General features: G+C 38.1%; 1 pseudogene; it reads right to left on the bottom strand.

The window, feature by feature from the left end:
* Nucleotides 1–2,299: 2,299 nt before the first annotated feature.
* LOC114295895 (oligopeptide transporter 5-like) lies at nucleotides 2,300–7,265 on the bottom strand (annotated as a pseudogene).
* Between the last annotated feature and the right edge of the window lie 1,331 nt (nucleotides 7,266–8,596).

The following is an 8,596-nucleotide window of genomic DNA, read 5'->3' as shown; positions in this document are numbered from 1 at the left end:
GAGTACAATTCTTTCTATTGTAAAAGTTGTTTTTGCCAGCTAGGGGCAATGAACAAGGTTGGTAGGTTTGACCAATATTTAGTTCTCTTCTTCAGTTGAGATAAGGATCCAGGCTGAAGAAGGTTGGCAGGTTTGACCAACATTTAGTTCTCTTCTTCAGCCGAGATAATGATCTAGGCTGAAGGAAGGTTGGCAGGTTTGACCAACATTCAGTTCTCTTCTTCAGCCGAGATAAGGATCCAAGCTGAAGAAGGTTGGTAGGTTTGACCAACATTTAATCCTCTTCTTCAACTGAGATAAGAATCCAAGCTGAAGAAGGTTGGCAGGTTTGACCAACATTCAGTTTCCTTCTTCAGTCGAGATAGGGATCCAGGCTGAAAAAAGTTGGTAGGTTTGACCAACACTGACCTAAATACCTAAATTTGTTGTCTGGCCAAGATATTTATCTCGCCCAAACAAGGTGGGCAGGATAAGGGAAAGGCGGGCTAATTTAGGCCGGCTAGGCTTGTAGAAAGTTGGCACAATTAAGAAAGAGTATATTAACCGAACAAAAAGTTTGGGCAAAATAAGAAATTTCATTTCATTTTTGAAACATTCAGTACAAGAGAAGGGGCTCATAGCCTAGTTACATCTTTGTTGAAAGCATAAATCAAAAAAAAAAAAAAAAATTAGGCAAAGAGATTGTCCTAATCAGCATCATGATCTACACGAGCTTCGCCACTCGGTAGGCCGGTTTCAACGGGTTCTCCTTGGGGTAGGTCAGTCAGAGGCGCCCCATCGACCGTACTTTGCACCGGTTGGCTGCGTGGCTCCACTTGGGCTGTCTGAAGAGTCTAGAGACCGTGATCACTGTTTTCAGGGGGGGTGTTGTTTGGATAAGGGGATTCTTCCTCCTCCTCCCCTTCTTGGAGAAGCTTCTGTTGAATGGCATTGGCGTAGTCTGCCATATAACTTGGAATTAAGTGAGGGGGAGGGTTCTGGAAGATCTCGGTGCCTTGACCTTGATTGAGCTTGACAACAGCTGCCTTCCATCCGCATTTGAAGAAGATGTCTTTAGCAACTTCACACTGCAAGACATAGGTGGCCTCCCCTTCTTTGTAGCCTCGGTCTTCGACATCTTCCATTTTCTTTTTCAGCTTAGTGAGCTCAGTATCTTTCTTCTTTTCAGCTTGGCTAGTTCGCGCAGGTGGCGGTCTTTCCTTTCAGCCAGTGCCTTTTACTTGTCAGCTTCCGCCGTGTTGACCAGCTCGGTGAGCCGTGCGTTTTCGGATTCGAGCTCGGCCATTCTTTGCTTGGCCTCATTTAGCTCAGCCAGCTTAGCGCTCGCATCTACCACGGCCGATCGCGCTGTCTTGCGAAGCTCCAGCACGCGCTTTTGGGCAACATGGTTTTTTTTTTTTTCAACGCCTACAAATAGAAGAGGTAGTGATTTTGTTAAAACCGAGCAAACAGACGGTGAAAAATGGAAACAGATAGAGGGGAGAACTTACAAGTATCATCAACTTGGTTGCCGAGCGGATGGCCTTTAGCTCGGTTGAGTGGTCATGGTGCTCCATGTCTGGTGGCAAACAAACACTTTTGGGGAGGTTGAAGGCAAGCGTGTGGTCCTTGTCAGCAGCCACTGAATCCGTGGTGGTTATAGCACGATTCTTGTAAGTTATTGATGGTGCCCATTCTGAAGGGCTTGCTCGGTTGGAGTGCTTGGGCTCTGGGCTTGGCAGCGTAGCTTTAGGAAGCACGGTGTCCTCCTCATCGATCAAGCATTACGGTTCGGTCGATGAGGTGCATGCACACTTGTTCGGCCGAGATGTGGTGGCCCTAACAGTTGGAAGGGTGACCACGGTTTCACGTTGTTGACCAGATGACTCTAGCCCAATTGGCACTTCACTGGAGGTCTGCTCGGTGATGAGTGCTCGCACGGCCCTCTTTTTGGCCATTTCTTGTTCTTTTGTGAGTGGAATTGGGTTGATTTGGGGAAGTGTGGGGTCTGGCTCAAGGGAAGGTTCCAAAAGGAAGTCGGTGACTCTGGTTTTCCTCATTCCACTGTACTGATAGGTCGGTTCAAAGTTTAATAGCTCGGCCCAATCACGGTGGCGGTATCGATGCAAGTTGCAAGCTTTACCAACAGGGAGATTAGAATTTACTTTATTTTTGTTTTCCGTAGCATGATTTGTTCTTGTTTGTTGTAGTCATTCCTACTACATTATTGAGTTATGAATCATCTCATATTCCATTTTCAATCTATCAAAGCTATAACATTGCATACAGAACGAAACTAATTGATGTCGACGCCAACATCTCAATAGAAAATAGGACACCCTTTGACCTCTATCCCGGGGGCAGTAGGGCAACTTGCCAGAGGGCAATGATCATCCAAATCCAATCCCCACCACTTAATACCATTGATGTCTCTAACTTTCAATGTGAAATAGCATAAAATTGCCATGAACGCAACCCCCGCGTCAAGCCCAGCAGACAGAATGTAGTTGTGCCTCGCCCACCACGCTTTGAACCTCCGGTATACAACAAAGTTGAAGAAAATGCCCACCGACAACCAACACACATAGTTCACTGCCCTGGCAAGCGGCATATTCCCCCTAGTACCTAACAGAATCGGCGCATTTATGAGCTGGATCCACTTTTTCTCAGGAAAAATGCGCGAGAATATGCAAACAGGCACCAGTGCAAGAAGTCCAATGACAAAGAAATAGTTCATCTTCTGATATAAGCCTCGACTTCCAAACATGCGAAGTGGACCAACAAGGCCCCATATAATCGACGCGTTATAGAAAACACTGTCTCCAGGGCACATCCACAGGCTTCCACTAGGCAATTTTGTTGGATCACACATGTTTTCCACCGTGTTGAGGAGCCACTAAGATGTGCCAAAGTAAATAGAGAATGCAACTACCGTTCCCACTAACTTCATTAACAACCATAGATAATTATTAATCGCTCTATTTAGTTTCGTTTTCAGAACTGTTTTCAAGCATAGCATAGGTTGCAATGAGAATGAGTGAGAATGGAGGGGTTTGTGGTTATTACCTGAACAACAAACATGGATTTTGGAGGGATTTTCATGTAATGGGCTAGCTTGAAATCTGAGAGAAACATGATTGCTTGGGTCATGCTTATGTAACCATAGGTTTTGAAGGTAACATTGGCAGGTGGCTTCCCCGGATACATGAAGCCTATGATAAGCTCAATGACGACATTTAGGCTTGGTTGCTGCCTTCCACAAATTAAGATTTCAGAATGTGATTTAGGACAAATTCTAACAAGAAACTGATTATGTAGGAAGGTGTGTGTATATATATTAGTTTTTTTTTTTTTAATCTGCCAAACTCAATTGTTAATTATTAGATTAGCACCAATAAAAGTTCGCCTCTCCACCTTTACAAAACACGAAAAGTACTTGCCTTTTAATTCAACTTCACTTAGGGAGGGTTGAATTCATGACCTCCTCCATACTCTTAGGAAAGTCATGGTGGCCAACTAAGCTAGGCTTAGTTGGTTATATGTATACTAGTTCTTGGTGCAAATATGGTGTCCTTGCTATTTTAAATGTAAACTATTGGCAATTTGACGAATGAAGCAAAATGAGTTGCGTTTGAAAACTGGTGGCAGTTATTAACAGTTAATAATATGGGTATCCTTAAAAAAGAAAAAAGTTAACAAAAATTTAAAAATATTTTGAGTTGTGTATTTTATATAGTAGAATAACTATATATATAGGGTATGTATACACTTAGGTTAATTACACTCACGGTCCCTAATTTTTGCTACCTATTGAACTTTATTCCCAATCTTTTTATTTTTCATTTTGGTACTCAAAGTATATAATCTATTACACTTGAATCTCAAATATTGTAATTTTTTATTTTTATTTTGGCCCCCAAAATATATGATCTATTACACTTTGGTCCCTAGCATCAGCTATTCAAAATCAATATGGCATTAAGGGTATTTTCTAAACTTTACAACAACAACAAAAAAATATGCACTTAAATTTTTATTTTTATTTTTTATATAAAAAAAAGGATCAAAATGCAACAAAGTGTTTACTTTGGAGACCAAAATAAAAGAAATCATATATTGAAGGGATCACAATGCAACAAAATTCACACTTAGAGGACCATGAAAGTATTTGGTCATTCAGATTTTGTTGAGATTTCATATATATATAATATATATAAAACTTTGAAATTACCCTTACTCCCGTTATTAATTTTGAACATCACTAATTTCAACAATTAAAGTATAACAAATTGTATATTTTGGAGACACAAGTAGAAAAATAAAATATAACATATATAGCATATTCTCAGGACCATTATTATAATTAAATGATATGTAGTCAGGTCGGCCCTCGACAAAGACTAATAAGACATGTGCCTAGGATCCAAAAAATTAGGCTCAGAAAAGGCTCCCAAATTTATTAGTCATGTATTATATTAAAAATTCAAAATGATTCAATTCTATTTTATTAATATAGGCCAGTTTAAAGGGTTACAACTATTCTGTTTGGCCCAATTGATAAAAGGCACAATTGAAAAATATTTTCAAGTGTTAATTGTTAGCCAAATTGAAAAAAATAAAATAATATATATATATATATGTATGTATGTATTAGTTGTTAGTCAAATTCTATTCGGCCCCCCTTTTTTTTAACTCTCTTTTTATGGCCCAATTATGTGTTTTTTTAGGGAATTTTTTTTATACTTTACGTAATTTTTTGTTTTTGTTTTCTAAATACACCTAATCTAGATATATTAAAAAAGTATAATCTTTGTGAATTTTTTTTTAAGAAAAATTTACCAAATACGAAATATGTATATAAAAAAAATAAGAATTGCAAACTCAGAAAATTATTCTTGAAAACTCTAAACCAAACATGGAGACTTTTTTTATGAATATCTTAAAGGTTCCCGAAAAATTATTTTGCCTTAGGCCCTAAAAACTCAGGGTTGGCCGTGTATGTAGTATACCTAGTTGGTGGTGGCAGTAATGACGACAATAGGTAAGGTGAAGACGAAAGCCAAGGCCATTGCAAGTAGAACTCCCTAGTAAGGTAGCTGTAATTGTGTGCCAAAGCCTTCACAGGTGAGCATGGTTAGTCCAATCACCACCACCAATAGTGTGTAAAACCACCACTGTGGTACTGGATCATAGTTTTTCTTCATTAGCCTTGTGTGCACATCTCCAAATTTATGTTGGAATGATGCCTTTGTTTGTTCCCAAATTGTCCTGCAAATCAATTTTATAAAATTATACATAATTAGAGATGTATATATACAAAAAGTGCAGTACGATCGTGTTAGGTCCCTACTTGTTGCCAATTCCGCGAACAAGCTTGATTTAATTGAGTTGTAAATTGTCCTTGTTTTTTGGTCTTCCTGCTCGAGTGGAAAAATCTACACTTGAGCGGAGTTTTCATACTCTCAGAAGTTTGGCCTGTCTACAAAACTACTAGGAGGTGTATTTTCACGCTCAAGCATAAGTTCTAGCGCTTGAGCGTAGACCCTGTTTTGTCACACGCGTTTTAGTGACACCGCTCGAGCGGCAAATCCTGCGCTCGAGCGGAGATTGCGATTCCAACTGCTGTAAAACTGCAGTTTGCTTCGAATCTAGGGCACGTTTTCTAGATCTTCTTTGAGGGTTCTAGGGTTTTCTTATGGGGCTATTTTGCTAGTTTTCTTTGATATTTGATTGAGTATTAAACTCATGTCTTGACAAGCATACATCAACGAGTTTGATTGTTCAACTTCGAGAGTGTTCTTCTTCTTCAGTGGAATTCGAAAATTCAAGCATAGAGTATTCGAAGAAGTTCGAAGTTGTGCACAGTCGTTGGTTCGACATAGATGTTGTGGATTCAACATCAAGTTGATCAATTCCGGGGTGAAAGCGGTGGTGAAAGATATACAAATTGTTGAAGACAAATTGATTGCGTTTGAGTAATTTGTTTTGGTATATTTTTATTCTTTCTTTCTTTCATAGTAGATTGATTTATGGCGTTTTGCCCGTAGTTTTTTTAATCACAATTGGAGGTGCTCCAATTGTGATTTTTCCACGTAAAAATCATTTATGTCAATTTCTTGATTTCAAAGCAACAATCTAAACCACTTTCGTATATGCTAGATGATTTAGATTGTTTGTTTTAATTGTTAGGGAATTGGTCCAATTAATCAAGTCTGAATCACGAATCACTTAGATTTTTCTGATCGTTTGATGACAAAATAATAATTTTGTTAATCTTTTTAAAGTTGTAGGATCAACCTCAAAATATCCATATTCGATCCGAAAAAATGTGAAATGATAAGGTCTCAAAATTACAAAATTTACAATTTTTGAAAAAACAGATTGCATAATTTTGGGTCTAGACAAATCCGCTTTAAATTAAATTTTTTTTTTGAAAAGTGTTTTTTTAAATTTAAATATTAATTCTTCTAATTTTGGCATAATTTGGGTGTGAATGGTGATTTGGTCAGCGTTTACTATAAATTGGATTGTAAACTTTTGAGGCTAGGCCATTGGTGATTGATTAATAAAAATTAAAAAATTCATAGAGTTTTCATCTTTCCCATGTTGTTTTTATTTTTATTTATATATATATTTTTTGGGGTTCATTCTTTACACTTTCCTGCCTCATATAGTCATCAAACGTAGGATTTTCCTTGTGTTATTATAGACTTTTGACCACAAACTGATTTTCAACTCCTCTGCCTATTATTTTCAGCAACTCATCAAATATGTTTGTTTATTTTTATTACTATCATTTGTTTTCAAGACTTTTATACATGCCAAACCCACATGTTTTTTTTTTTTTTTGGGAGGGGGGGCTTTTTACACACAAAAATAAAAATAAAAATTTAAACTTGTCTAATTGACAAGGAAACACCATAGAGAATAGAGGAAAAGATATACCTCCCATGGAATAGTGCAACATGAGACAATGTAGCAGCCAATGTAGCAAAGCTGAGAGCATAAGTAAACGTAAAGAAGATACTCAGATGAATCTTGCTATAACTCTCATAACCCTGTCTATTGAATGCGAACGTTGTTTCATTCAAAACTTTCGAAACATCGTACAACCCTCCATCAGCATTGAACACATGGGCTGAGAAAATCGAAAATCGCTTTGCTTCAAACCAATTGCTCGAATATGCAACAGGAATCACAATGTACACAATTGCTATGTATCCAACCAGTATGTTGAGGATGGCGAAAGCAGGAGTGGCCAAAGGACTTCCCAGAAAACCAGCCATTGTGGACCAGTCAAGAGCGAATGAGCCAATGCCAAGGCCACGGAGACCTGGGCCGATTTGTTGGGCAGTGACAGAGTCTTTCCATATCCAGCAGACGAAGGAGAGAGCGGTTATGGATGGGAAGAGGTAGTTGGGGACTATGTAGTATGAGAAGCTTGATATGAGTACTACTATGAAGAATTGGAGTCTAGTTAGGCCTCCTTTAGGCCTAGTCTCAGAATCATGTAAGGCCCTACAGTTGCCACAACACCAAAATTAGCCAATAAAAATGGAGGAGAAAGCTTAAGTGTACAAACGAACTCTACAAACAGTTCTTTCATGTACACAGAATTTGATCATAAAATCAGGTGTGCTTCTCTTACATGTAAGAATTACTTATCTTCAAAACGGACAGGGTTTGGTTTGAGTGAGTTAGAAATATAGTATGGCAAAAAAAAAAAATGTGAATATACAACAAGTATTTTACATAACCCACAAATTAATTGAATGGTCATGCTATTCTACATCATATTTCACAAAATAATATACCAAGCAATTAAATTAAGTGAAAAAATGTAACGAAAATGAGAGGTGCGTTATCTGATTAATGATATTAGTGCATGAATGAGGAGGCGCTTGAATGGTGATGATGAGGCCATACTCCATCGATTTCGCTACCCCAGGGTCGCATTCCACCACCACGGCCACCGCCTCCTCCACTGTGATACCCCTGTTCCGTAGTATGCTAATTGGTCCTTAAATTGAGTATGATTATGTGTTTACCATGATTTTATGTGCCATTATGTGAATATATGTGATTTTGAAGTTTTATCTGTTCACCGTAGAAATATCTGTTTGAATAATCAGCTTTGGAAATTTAATTGAGGGCCTTATCGGCCACAGAACCCGAAATTGATTACGCCATTGTGATTGGCATAATGTTTAGAGCCTACGGTGAAATTTAATTGAAAAATTGATTCAGGCCAGATTAAATTGATTAATTAATGAATTGGTGCTCAAATATGTGATATTAAATTAATGGGGCTTAATGGGGTTATATGGGACCCTTATGTATTCAACTCCCTCCTTTATTTCATTCTAGGCTGATTAAACTCTCTAGAGGAGGAGAGACCCGAACTAGAGAGAGAGAGGGGAGGAAATCAAAGTTTTGCTCTTTAATTTTGGAAGTCTTGAAGACAACTCTAGACTTGACCATAAATTGGAAGAATTGAGCCTCTAGGTAAGCATTGATTCTTGAATTCATGAGTTAATGTGTAATCTTGTGTGTTCAAGGGTTGTGGTGATCAAGAGCATGATTTGAGCTTGTTTTATTGAAATTGAGGCTTAATATG

Source organism: Camellia sinensis, chromosome 11, assembly GCF_055761805.1.
Source record: "Camellia sinensis isolate YWXY chromosome 11, ASM5576180v1, whole genome shotgun sequence".
NCBI classification, from domain to species: domain Eukaryota; kingdom Viridiplantae; phylum Streptophyta; class Magnoliopsida; order Ericales; family Theaceae; genus Camellia; species Camellia sinensis.
This window is presented reverse-complemented; position numbering and strand designations above follow the sequence as displayed.